The sequence below is a fragment of the Mytilus californianus genome, unplaced genomic scaffold (genome assembly GCF_021869535.1).
Source record: "Mytilus californianus isolate M0D057914Y unplaced genomic scaffold, xbMytCali1.0.p SCAF_2, whole genome shotgun sequence".
Classification (NCBI taxonomy): Eukaryota; Metazoa; Mollusca; class Bivalvia; order Mytilida; family Mytilidae; genus Mytilus; species Mytilus californianus.
This window is the reverse complement of record NW_026262668.1, coordinates 30,016,991-30,031,279: the sequence shown is the minus strand read 5'-3', so window position 1 is coordinate 30,031,279 and position 14,289 is coordinate 30,016,991. Positions and strand designations below refer to the sequence as shown.

The 14,289-nt window shown below is 29.9% G+C and overlaps 1 protein-coding gene and 1 long non-coding RNA gene across 2 annotated transcripts in view; both read right to left on the bottom strand.

Annotated features, from left to right (window-relative positions):
• The window catches only part of LOC127728939 (uncharacterized), a 667,964-nt gene that overhangs the window by 634,717 nt on the left and 18,958 nt on the right, over positions 1-14,289 (bottom strand). The window lies entirely within an intron of this gene.
• LOC127729679 (uncharacterized) lies at positions 711-14,280 on the bottom strand. Its single transcript, XR_007994762.1, has 3 exons — positions 14,182-14,280; positions 4,411-4,528; positions 711-1,696 (listed from the first exon to the last, which is right to left on the bottom strand). It is a non-coding gene; the product is annotated as an uncharacterized LOC127729679 (long non-coding RNA).

Genomic DNA, 14,289 nt, shown 5'->3' with positions numbered 1-14,289 from the left:
AAGAAATTGATAAAGATATAGAAACAAGTTGTGCAAGACGAGTTTAATAGTATTATCGCCTCACTTTATAAGAGTCAAAGTCAACGCGATACGCATAAAAGACCAGCATTAAAATAACCTTTTTTCAAGTTTCTTGAAACTTTTACAGTACGTCTTACAGATATCTCGTCAGCAAATTTTTTTAATTTGTTACAAATGATTTTGTTTTAAATGTTTTTTTTTTTTGTATTTTGTAGCCCATTGGAACAAACGTGCAGCAACCATTGTAACAGTATTTATACTTTTCATATCTGGTATGTAATAAATCTCTTGTGAAGATATTATCAAAATCTGACCTCAGTAGTTGTTATTTGATAGTCTTTTTAACGTAGAATAATATATATCTCGATTGTTTGTCAATCAAAGTCAACTATACTAATTAGCAATCGCTCAAGGTAAAACATTTAGCACAAAAAGCAAACCCGTGGTAAAATCAATATAAATTCAATCTCCCAGGAATTATTTTTTGAAGAGTAACTATTAACTAGATATAACTGACTCTATTTTAAAAGAGTAAAATCCATTTTATTCCTTTTTATAATCTTTTTCAATGTTTACTATAAATGAATGCAAATTTCATAAAGAAACACACAATTTTTACAATATTCCATGTTTTTATTCTTAAAATTGATAAAACTTAAATTTAATGTTCGGGAAAATTCCCAAAATATATGAAAGTTTTAAAATATTAGTGGTAAATATGTATGTGACACTTGTTATTCGGGAAATGTCCCGAAATCATTTTCAACATTATTATTTATAACATATTAAAAATTTGTTGGCAAAGCGTTTTGACAAACAGATCTGAAACACATTTCGGGAAAAATCCCGACAAAAATAAACTAAGTACAAAATGTATAACACAGATGTCTTCAAATATTTGGGGATTTATCCCGAAAATCTATGTAAATGCTAGAACTCATGACTAATAATTTCTTTCACATTTCGGGAAAAATCCCGAAAATATAAATCTATTATCAGGCACACACTTGGTGCATAGTTTTTTTTTACCCATTTCAGGAAAAATCCCGAAATAAAATCTACAAGCAAAAATTATGCTACAGATTTCTTAAACATATTGGGAAAAATCCTGAAAAACAAAATCTTTAAGATTTTACAACACAGAATTTTGATACATTTAGAAGGTTTTTATGTAAACATGAAATATAATGTTTGCTCTCTATTGCATCTCTTTTGCAACATGCTATATTTGACTAAGTGCATATAACAGGTTAAACATAGAAAATAAAATTCCATTAAAAAAACTTGTTTTAAAAATTATTTCTTAATTAAAAAGACTAAGATTGATGATAGGTATGGTATTTAATAATGCATATATATGCAATTACTACGCGGCACGCGCTAGTTAACTAATAAACTCACATATAGAAATACAATCACGACAATGTTTTAAAAATAGTGGTTGCATTAAAAGGAGCTAAAAGGTACCAACAAGATTTGCAGGATGTATACATGCCTATACAAATAAGATGATATTGCATTATTACATTTATACCAAAAAGACACAATAATTTGAAAGATATCAGGAAGTATGCAGTCCTTTAAACTATGTTTGGCATTCTTTTCCTCTTGTTTATCTTCATATCTGTGTCTTTTAAGACTCGAGTCAATTTGTCCTCCAAGATTTCTATGTATCCTACAAAGAAAAGTCAATTCAAGTTCAATATTTTAAAGTCCTTCAGGCATATTATTCATGATTTTTTTTCCCGGCATATTTTGTTCTTTCTTATAATCATGATAATAGATGAATTTGTTATCACAGGTCCTTTCATAGCTTACTCATGTTACTGTTTGTCATTTGTTTTGTTCAATAATTGAAGCCTTACCACACTGATAGTATTTAAATTTTGTTCAGATTAGGGCAGTTGTCTCCTTAGCTATCATACTGCATCATTTTTTCTAATCTGGTGTTTTCATTTTTTGATATATATATATATATATATATATATATGTGTGTTACTTTACCGATTATTACCTACAAACAAATGGGGCAAACTGGAAAAGTTTTAAAAAATAAAACATTTTTTTTTTTTACTTTTAGCGTTATCATTAGGATTAGCAATCATACTATAGATATCTTCTTCTTTTAAAGGGGGGCAAAGTTCTAATCCTATTAATTTAATTATGTTACTTTACCAATAATTGTCTGAAAACAAACAAGGCAAATTTAAATGGTTTTAAGAAAAATTTGTAAGGGTTCCAAAGAACACGGTGTCTCGCCTGTGATTGCTGCTGTCACTGTAAAATTGACTTTCAAAGTGAGCGCATTTTTACTTGAAAAGACTCAACATAATCTAGACTGTACTTAACTGTACTTGACTTTGGTCTACAATTTAACCTAATGAGTCGAAGAGTACTTGATAATCTTGGTAAAGTCAGAATATGGTCTTGTCAAATGCTCAACCAGTCCTGACCAGTCTCTACTTAGTCTTGACCCAGTCTCCACCTGTCTTGACCTTTAAATTTAGTCTTGACTGGTCTTAAATCAGCCCAACTATATCAATTATGTATTGAACAGGTTATTTTATAATATATGGTTTATTGCTTTCAAACTTAAGGGTTTAATTTTAATAGGTATAAACATGATAAAAGCTACAATTTTTAGTTTGAACTAAATTTCAGGTAGTCATCTTTAAAAATTTCTATAACTATTTCAAATCAACTTGGATTTAAAAAAAATATCTAATTTAAAAGCTCACAATCATCATTTTTGCTTTTTAAAGTTTCTATTTTCCAAAAAAAAAAAAAACAAACAAACCCATCACTGACAGTCAATAACTCAACTGATGACTTTGGCCATGTGACTTATATGTAGATCTTATGGTGTTAATCATTTTTACTATTCAAAGTTTCCATCTCTTTACTATAGTTTTCAATAGGGCTAACAACAAAAAAGATGTGTTTTGATTCCCTTCCAACCCTAATTTATCGGCTCCGACACAAAAAAAGTCAAAAATCGATGTTTAACAAAAAATTAAATGGGGAATGTGTCCATGGACCACAGATGATGCCCCCGCTTGCATATCATATAAAGTTATAAAGGGACATAACTGAAGAACAGTAAAAGTGACTTTATCTAAAAACACTTGATCGGAGTTTAGTGGTAATAGGTATTGTGTATAAGTTCCATAAAATTTGGTTGATGCAAACTTAATTTAGAGAACGGAAACAAAAAAATCAGCAATTTTTCCATTTGCAAAGGGGCATAACTCTAGAAAATTTAGTGACAACTACAAAATTCAAACTTGATCTGTAGTTTGTGGTAATAAGTATTGTGTACAACTTTCATAGCATTTGGTTGAGGCAAACTAAAGTTAGTGAATGGAAATGAAAAATTCAGCACTGTTTCAATTTGTGAAGGGGCATAATTCTAGAACAGTTAAAGTGACCCCCTAAAATTCAAACTTGATCTATATTTTGTGATTTATAAAAAGCATTGTGCATAAGTGTCATTGCATTTTGTTGAGGCAAACTAAAGTTAGAGAACGGAAACTATAAATATAAGCATCTTTTTCATTTGTAAAGGGGCATACCTGCAGAACAATTAAAGTGATGCCCCCTTAATTCATACTTGATCTGTATTTTGTGGTAATACGCATTGTGTATAAGTTTCATAGCATTTGGTTGAGGCAAACTAAAGTTAAAGAACGGAAACGAAAAATTCAGCAATTTTTTTGTTTGTAAAGGGGCATAACTCTAGAACGGTTAAACTAAATGACGCCACCAAAATTCAAACTTGATCTGTGTTTTGTGGTAATAATAAAGCATTGTGTATCAGTTTCATATCATTTGGGTGCGGCAAACTGAAGTTAGAGAACGGAAACCAACTTTGGGAAGTATGGAAGGACTTACGTCCAGACAGACAAGGGTAAAACTACTGTGGGGGCATAACAAAGGTCTTCCTTATCATGTCCCTAATTTGCACTATTTGTGCACATGAATGCCAATAAACAACTGGCCAGCTAATGTGTGCTGCCAGTACGCTTGATTATACAAATGCAACATTCAAATGTCATATAAAAAAGAAGATGTGGTATAATTGCCAATGTGACAACTCTCCACAAGAGCCCAAATGACACAGAAATTAACAACTATGCCTGCTATACTTATGATTGAAAATATGACGCTTTTACTACAATTATCACTTAAACTTGATCCATAAATATCCATGAAAATAAAGGCATGGTCAGTTTAACCCGTCAGGCAAATACAGCTTATAATCATTTCATACACAAATATAGTGGCCTTATTGCTACATATGTGTCTGAGAGACAGAGTATTTTATTTGTGAAACAGCACATTTTGTTAGACATAACATATTTTTGTACACTTACAAACTTTCAAACTTACCTTTCAAATCTTCCCATATTTAGACTAAGAAAGACCTTGAACTTCACAGAGAATTAAATCAGAGACCTTTCTCTTCCTATTTGTCTAGGCTAACTGCATGTCCTATGGATATGTCAATCTGAAATAAGAACAGAATGGCATAAGACTTCATGCTGAAAATGTTTATCATCCTTAGCTTTTTTTTTACACATGAACTGTTCGAAGGCACATTAATTAAAAATGGTGATTTGCACTAATGCAGGGTGGATATTAGATTAATTTCTATGAAATTTGTCTATGAAATCAGACCAGAGATATGATTTTCACCTAAATAGGTGGATATTGGATCAATTTCTATGAAATTATGTCTTTACTAAGAAAAAGAACAAAGTTGAAAATAGATATATATAATATACCATTCATTACAAATTATCATTCGAATGCTTAACATGCTTAAGCAGAAAACTTCAAAAAGTATTCAGGAAATACTGGCATCTTATTAAAACAGATTCTACAATAGGTGACAAATTCCATAAAAACCTATTAGCGAAACAGCTATAAAATAATTTATATGAACCTAATAGTTCCCTCTAATGTTTAACTGTGCAGAACTAATTAATGACATTAATGTAAACAACACATGTAAACTGGTATTCTTATGAAGACACTTCCTTACTATGAAAAACTTAATTCAACCATGGAAGTGAATGAAATATAATACTTCCATGATCATTAAAACAATTTAAAAACCAAAAAACCAAAAAAAAATTTTGGTAAAATATTCTTTCAAGGGCAATAACTGCTTTAAAGGATCAATTGTCAATTAAAATAAGGAAATAATGCAAGTCCTATTCCCAGATCGTGCTGAGGTTCTAAGTTTTGTAATTCATGTATGAATTCTGTCTTTCTCGGTTTTTCTCTTGGTTATCCAAGTTTTTAATTTTGTACATTATTTGGCCTTTTAAACTTTTGTTATTCGGAAGTTAATTATGAGTCTTTTGCAGACGAACTCTTGTCTGACCTAAAAACAATTATTAGGTTATTTGTCATTTATGTGTTTATGGCTTGATTTATTAAGGTCTAGATAGGGGTTCTGTATATCTTTATCCTTTAATACATGTATATCATTGTATATTGGATTGTTTTTCTTTAATCTTTTGTTAATTTTTTTTAATCTCTATTCTTTATATTTCAGCACCCTATTATTCTCTAATATTTATTTTGGTTTCCTACTTTTCCCTATTTATTTTTTTTTTTTACCTTTATTCTGCACATTTTGCCCGTTATTCTCTATTTTGTAAACCCCATCTAAAATCTCATCCATGTCAATTTTTTTTTTCAAGTGGCATACTCATTATTCTTGTATGCAAAATTCTTGAATTTTAAATTGTAGGCAATTATCAACTCGTGAAATTCAGAAACTAATTCTTAATACTTTTTTTTGCATTTAAATCAACAACAATAATGTGTCCATAGTACACAGATGACCCACTGGTACTATCATTTTTATATTTTCAGTGAACCATGAAATTGGGGTCAAAACTCTAATTTGGCATTAAAATAAGAAAGATCATATCATAGGGAACATGTACTAAGTTTCAAGTTGATTGGACTTCAACTTCATCAAAAACTTAAACTTGAAGCCGGAAAGACGGATGGAGGAACAGACGCATACTCATGACTCATCAGAAAGCATAATGCCCAAAGGTGGGACATAAAACATCTATAGGCAAATATCCTTAGGTGACAGATTATTAAATTTATCACTAATGCATACATCAATATAAAAAGTTTTAATTGATATATTAGAATTTTTTTTAAATTATAAAACATCCTTAATTTCTGTATGTCTGTGGTATGCAGTGGCAGATCCAGAATTTTCAAAAGGGGCCCGCTCAAACTTGCTTCAGTGATTCGATCCCTAAAAAAATTAATCAACCAAATTTTTTTCAAAAAGGGGTGCCCGGGCCGGGTACTGCTATTTTGCATGTTGCATGTAGATAAAGTTAATTTTATTGTACATTAGGGAAGTCTTTTCTTTCTTTTTTGTTTTTTGTTGTTTGATTGCTATTTCTATGATGTCATTCACAATTATATAACAATACCTTCATTACATGATAGATGAATGGTGGTTTGATTTTTTTTCTGTCATGAGAACAAATTTATGTATTTTATATATGTTTTTACCAGTGTCTGTAAATTTAACTTTTTTTTATGTCAAAGTAACAGAATCTGAAAAATGAAGGCTAAACATTTTTAATATTCATTTGTTAAATTTACATGAGGTTTAATGTTATAACTGAATATACATGAGTCATATTTATTCTGTACTATATTATGCTTGGTAATAAATGGACCAAACATGAAACTATATGATGACATACATATATATGTATATATATATAGTGTATCCTTAAATTCATTTGAAATTTTTAATTAACCTATCAACAAAAGTCATCAAAACTTGGATTCTAGAGACTGATCTATAGTAGTATTAGTTAGATGATATGGGATAATTTGATAGAATTTTATGACCTGTTAACATGGTTAATTATTTTCAATGACAGAGATTTTCTCTCAACATAGAGATTTTTATATTTGGCTAAAATAAATAAAAAATTTATCAAGCTAAAGTAGAAATGATCTCTTATAATTGAATTGATTCAAGTTTCATATTTACATATTTGTTATCTACAAATTCCATCATATATATATACAAATACATATAGTTAAAGAGAGACACATTCATTAGCATAGGCGTATCGAATGGAGGTAGCTAATCAGAGGTGGATCCATTTTTTCCGAAAGGAGGACAGGCCTGCTTCATTTTTCTAATCTGTAAGTGTGGGGGTCTTTATCTTGGAAATCTGTATGAAATCAGGATTTTGGGGTCAAATTTGGTTCTGCCCTCTCCAACTCACAGTTAAAAAATGTAGCGGTCATGTCCCAGTCCACCTCCCTTTTCGGAAAGTCATCACTATACATACTCAACTTTTTCACATTTTAACATTTAAAACAATATTGTTAATATTGACCAGGGCTTGCATGGATACTTTCTAATATGAATCAATTTAAAAGTAGAATGTAGTTCCAGATCACACAACTTGAGGAACAGGATATAAAAACAATGAAATCATATAATAAGTAGGGCTAGTAATGAGAGATGATTAGAGTTGATTCACAACCATGACAGCTGCAAAATACATTAAATTTAACAGTCAATGGGTCAGTCTGCTAAAGTACATAAAAACAATTAATCAGTAATATCAACACTCCTGAAAATAGCAAATTATTGTCAGCAATTAAAAACTGATGAGTGTGTATATTTTGCTGGTTGCGGGTTGCGGGCTGCAGGTTGCGATCTTATAAGTCAGTTGAACAATAAATAGGGAAGAAAAAAAAAATCACCAAAACACTGTATATACTTGTAAAAGGTTATATTTGTGAAACTTCGAAAAATTGTGTAAGAATGTGTATTATTATTAACAGACTTTTAATGATTTATTGCTGGTCATTTATTATACCAATATATCAGAAAATATCAAAACCAAAAATATCACTTATTATAGAATTGATAAAAAGTAATAATTGTTAACCAGCTAGGCTAGTGCTTTAGAAAAATCACACAAAGCAATGACACTATTTAAAGTGTACGAAAAGTAACTTTTCAGGAAGAAATTACATATTTTCTTAAAATTTTCATGAATTAAGTGTGATAATGAAAGTAATGATCATATTTGAACAGAATTTTTTAAATAATTCAAGTAATTAAAAAGTGTCCAAAGATTGCTAAGATTTTATCTTACTATGATTCTAGATCATCTCATATTTGTCATACATTTGGCATACAGACCTTAAACTATTTATGTGCAATAACACATTGCTTTGTGTTGTTATATATTGTTATATTAAGGATATATTATCACTTTTCTTCCTATTTGTTTGCGTTTCTTCTTTTTCTCCTTTTCTTTAGATAAAACATGATTCTAATTGAAACCTATAGATAATTAGCCAGATTTACCAAATTTTTAAGGTCAGAAATGTATTGTGTGAATCGAACCATCTAATTTTAGGATGGATTTATTGGTTTTAGTGACAGATTCTTTAGACAAAATTTTATATAACATGTTGGATTGTTTCAATTGAAGGATTTATGTCCTTCTGTCCAAACTCATTAAATACAAGTAAAGGAGATGTAATAGTTATGTGCAATTCAGCATCCCTTTGCATATATATAAACTAGAGGCTCTAAAGAGCCTGTGTCGCTCACCTGGGTCTATGTGCATATTAAACAAAGGACACAGGTGGATTCATGACAAAATTGTGTTTTGGTGATGGTGATGTGTTTGTAGATCTTACTTTACTGAACATTCTTGATGCTTACAATTATCTCTATCTATAATGAACTTGGCCCTGTAGTTTCAGTGGAAATTATTTTGTAAAAATTTACAAAATTTATGAAAATTGTTAAAAATTTATTATAAAGGGCAATAACTCCTTAAGGGGTCAATTGACCATTTTGGTCATGTGACTTATTTGTAGGTCTTACTTTGCTGTACATTATTGCTCTTTACAGTTTATCTCTATCTATAATAATATTCAAGATAATAACCAAAAGCTTTGAAACTTTATTCATCGAAAAAGCGACAGGCGTATCATGCGCTCATGCCACAGCTCTTCATTAACTTTTAACCCGTAAAAGAAAATTAGTATTTAGATTTTTATGTAACTTTGTAATTTAATGAAATAGAGCAGCCCGCAACACGCAACCTGCAGCCTGCAGCCCGCAACCCGCATCCCGCAGCCCGCAAAATAGTGATACTGAAAACTGATTAGAGATCAAATATAGTTTACAAACTTAAGCTCAATGACAATATTTTAAACCTTAAATAATATGAAAGACAGATATTGATAGAAGTGCAGACTCCATGATGTAAGTCAAAGACATTTTAAAGGGTGAATTTATACAATGACTGATGAGAAATTTTACCAAAAATATTTGTAATAATATCCAAATTAAAATTCTTCCAATTTTACAAAAAGTTTTTGTATATATCCTAATTAAAAATTCTTCCAATTTTACAAAAATTGTAAAAGAAATAATCAAAGATCAATGTAACACGCAACACACAACATGCAACATGCAACACACAACATGCATACTAGTCAATTTCGCCCGGGCCCACTAGCCCGACCCCCCTTAATCCTCCTCAAAATAAAACTTTAAGCAGACCATACACAAAACAGAAAAAATAAACCAGTTATTGGCATTAAGTATGAAATTATTACTTACAATATTTTTTTCAAAATTCTCTCCCTGTATGTCATTGTGAACATATAATACTGTGTATTAATTCTAATCCTTCTTATGATTTCACTTTTATTTACACTAATAGACCTACTACCATTATACTTAATTATGTCCATTGAATCAATGTGGTGAGTATATATATGTATAACATTTACTTGTGTTTTTATGTTTTTTAAGCATAATACACACAACATGTACAAGTAAATGTGACCTGTTTTTATCCAAAGATCTAGGAAGACATAAAATGAATTTCTCTTTTATCTCATTGGTTACTATATGGATTCATATTGATGTCATGACCTCATTACTTGGACATCATAAAATGTGTAGAGGAATATAAAATGTTGAAATTCATCAAGAATACACTACTCTTATTACTATCTTTATTACTATTGTTTTTGTGGTGATTTTGTGAAGAACCATGCAGTGGAGGAAAACAGTTCAAAGAAGAAAATGGCAAGTTAATTCACATTGAAGTTTAGATACAGTAATATAAATTATATAAAAAGATAATTACAATGATTCTCTATCAAATATTTCTTTAAAAGTTCAACAACAGTGTGTTTGAAATTTACACATCATTCCCTAATTAATGCATAATGACTATATACAAATGTAATTCTGTCTTGAAATAACTGGTTCAGGATAGTTTGAAGGGAATATTTTGTCACATATTATACATGTGTATACCTTCACTAGATGATTTAAATTATCTTGTGTATGTTTTTTTAATAGTTCTTTACTAAATTTTTGTTTGTATCTTATATTGCTGATCAATGAAGTCTGTTTAGTTTCTCTCTATCTTCATGATCTTATTTAGCTCTTGCTCCAAACACAAAAGAGTATTTTTTCTGATCATTTTTGCATTTTAAAGTTTCTCTCTATCTATTATAGTTTTCAAGATAAAAGGCAAAATTGAAAAAAAAAGTGGGAAAATTTGATTCTATTTCATGTATTTGGCCCAGTAGTTTCAGATTACAAAAATTTATGAAAAATTCTTAAAATAGACTATAACTCCTTAAGGGGTCAATTGACCATTTTGGTCATCTTGACCTAATTGTAGATCTTACTTTGCTGAACCTTATTGCTGTTTATAATGTATCGATCTCTATCCATAATAATATTCAAGATAATAACCAAAAACTGCAAAATTTTCTTAAATTATTAATTCAGGAGCAGCAACCCAACAATTGGTTGTCTGATTTGTCTGTGAAAACTATTTTCCCCAATGATGTTTGTGGCCAAGTTTGGTTAACTTTGGCCCAGTAGTTTCAGAGGAGAAGATTTTTGTAAAAGTTAACTGACGACAATGGACGATTACGACGGACCTCAAGTGACATGAAAAGCTCAGTTGGTCCTTTGGTCCAGGTGAGCTAATAAAAAAACTAACAAAAGTTTGTAACATTAGAGTTCTCACGTCAAAATGTGCTTCAATGGTGACTTTCGATTTAATTGATTTTTACACAACTTTTGGTATGCATCCCTAAACTACAAAGTGACAAGGATGGTGAATATACAGCTTTGATTATATCCAAGGTTAGACTAACTTGGCTAGAATAGTGGCATAATTACAGTTAGTTTACATTTTAAAATCCAGCAGTTCTTGTTATGTTATTATGTACCAAATGTATTTTAACTTTGAATAAATGCCTTTTTATTTACTTGCATTTAAAGCCTGGACATATTTTTCAGGATTTAAGAATACATTTTTTATAATGACTGTTAACATCATTTCTAGATGATAGACTTAGTCTACCTGGGCATTACCTTATTGACAAGGATTTAAGCTTAATGCCTAATTTCACTTATTGCCACTTACATATGAATAATATAAATACTTACATATATATCATAAAGGTTTCTACTTCATACTAATAATTGGCATTGGCCTTTTAAACTTTTTTTATTTCAGCACTTCTAGGCATTAACAAAAACATATTTAAACTGTTGAAAATAAAAAATGAAAATGAAAGAGGATGCTCATTTTGTATAAACTGTTGACTACATGTATAAAGCATTGTAAAGACTATAGACTTGTTTTGTTTGCTAGTTAAGTATTTCAAAAAGTTTGTCCTCCACTCAGTGTACCCTTGAGCCACTATACTGTGCTAAATCTCTAAAAATATCTTGTACCCAATTAACCTACTAGCATTTAATAGAACCATTAGATAAAATTTCATTTTCTGAAGAGGGTGTATAGAAATACATGTATGAATACTGATAATAATATATATGATCTTAGTATTATGCCATATTATCAAAATAGTTTCTCTATTACTTTCAATTCCCAGTAGACATGGTAGATGTCTTAATGTTACATTTTTTGTATGTCCTATGGATTGAGGGATATCAATTTTAAATAAATTAAAGAGTACAATGGACTAAGCAAGTTGATTGTTTGACCACATAAATAACAAAGGCAGAAAATAGTAGATTTAACTTTTTGACCATAGTAAATAATTGATTAAGAAATCTAAAGAATAAAAGAAAAAGAGGAATCAAAGGCACTTACTCATGTTATTTTAGTAAATCAGCTGATTATGTTCTTACCAGCTGCACAAATGGTCAATCAATTAAAAGCAATAAATTTCTTCAGTTTAAGTGACCACAAATAATTGCTCCCAATCAAGCATTAAATTTCTCTGACCCTAAAATGTTGTGGAACAGTATCATTATAAATCACAGCTTTATTCTGTTAAGCTCCTGTATATTTAGCATGTCAGTTAATACATGAGATTTAATTATGCTCACTGAAATTAAAGTTATTGGAATAAACATAATGTTGGAAGAAAATATTTTAGTATATTTAGGAACTTTTCTACAAAAACCGTCACAGATACTGGACAAAATCTATAAAAAAAATCCCTTGAAAAAACAATGAGAAAATATAATAAAAACGCGTCGAAAACTAGTGCAAAGAATGAATAAGGTAGCTTTGTTACTCTAATAATACCAGTTGTTTCCAGATTATTAGGGTTGATGATATGATGATATATTTCACTTTATTCATCTAATTGTAATTATAATAATTTGTATGTATATATTCAATAAAAATTTTGATAAATGTTTGTCTAAAATTAACCCCTATGGTACAAATACATATAGGGGCCAGTTAGTCCTAGACTGTATGAGTATACTCAAATGGTCTGACCGTACACATATGGTCCGACTGCACGAGTATATGTGTACGGTCCAAATACTCATATGGTCTGGAACATATATACAATATGAAGATTTGGATAAAGAGGTTTTATTACATTATATTCTTTGATGTATAGCCTGTACATGTAAGAATATTTAATCGCATTAACAAAATCCCTCTGCCCTGATTACATGTTTCCCCTAGGTCTGTTAACCCAGAGTTCATTCACCCACAGAGTCTGTTCGCCCTAGGTCCGTTCTCCCTAGTACTTTTATTAAAACATATTGTTTAATGGGTATTAAATTTTAATAAACTTATTCATATGGTATAAATTCTGGAAATTTATGAAAACACATGGAAATATTTAAAAGTTGTTGGCTTAAAATTTGTTTTAGAGCATTAATTGTTAAAAATGATAATTCTCACTGATTGTTGTAATGGATTTATAATAAAAACAACATTTTTTTTTGATAAACTAGCTATATAGTCAGCTTGGAATGAGTAACAAAAAATGATGTACCAATTTTAAAACTTGAAAAAGATATAAATTCATATTGTTATCAAATTGACTGATTAGAATTAATAAAATTGTTAACAAATATCAATAAGATAAGTCATGTAAGTACAATGTATTCCAGTATTCTACTACATGTACTATGCAAATAAAAAATAATTTATATTTGTTTGCAGCAAATACATTTTACAAATATAATGGGCGAATTTTTCAATAAACTTAAACATACTGACTGTTCGAACAATAAATATTATTGATTATGCAACTAGACTATAATATAAAAAAATCAGGATGAAATTCGAAAAAAAAAACAGGACAGGAGTTTTGAGTAATCAAAAGGTGGGATGAGACACTTTGCCGAAAAAAAGGCAGGATGACTATTTACATGTATGTAAAAAAAGTCAGGATAAACTAATGAACTAGTACACATTATTGTTTTTGGGCTAGCTGAAGCAAGCCTCCTGGTGCAGGATTTTCTCGCTATGTTGAAGACCCATTGGTGGCCTTCTGCTGGTTTCTGCTCTTTGGTAGGGTTGCTGTCTTTTTGACACATTCTCCCATTTCCATTCTCAATTTCAAAACAAAAAAGGCAGGACTGAATAGAGTGAAAAATACATAACAACTAATAGAATGAAGGACAAAATTTTTCATCCTAGCCCCCCATGAAAACCAAATGGTAGGTCCCTTAGTTATCTATACCTTTCACCTGACCCCCCCCCCCAAAAAAAAAAAAAAAAAAAGAAAAGAAACAAAGATTCAAAACAAAAAATCCAGTCCCCCTTTAAACGTAAATTGCTCTCACACTTGTTTTAACTAAATGTTTACCATATATATAAATTGAAATCATTTCAACAACAGGCTACTGTCGTACTGACAAGTTTTCATTCAGCATCTCTGCATCTTCAAGTTCAAGGTCACAACAAGTTTGTCTTA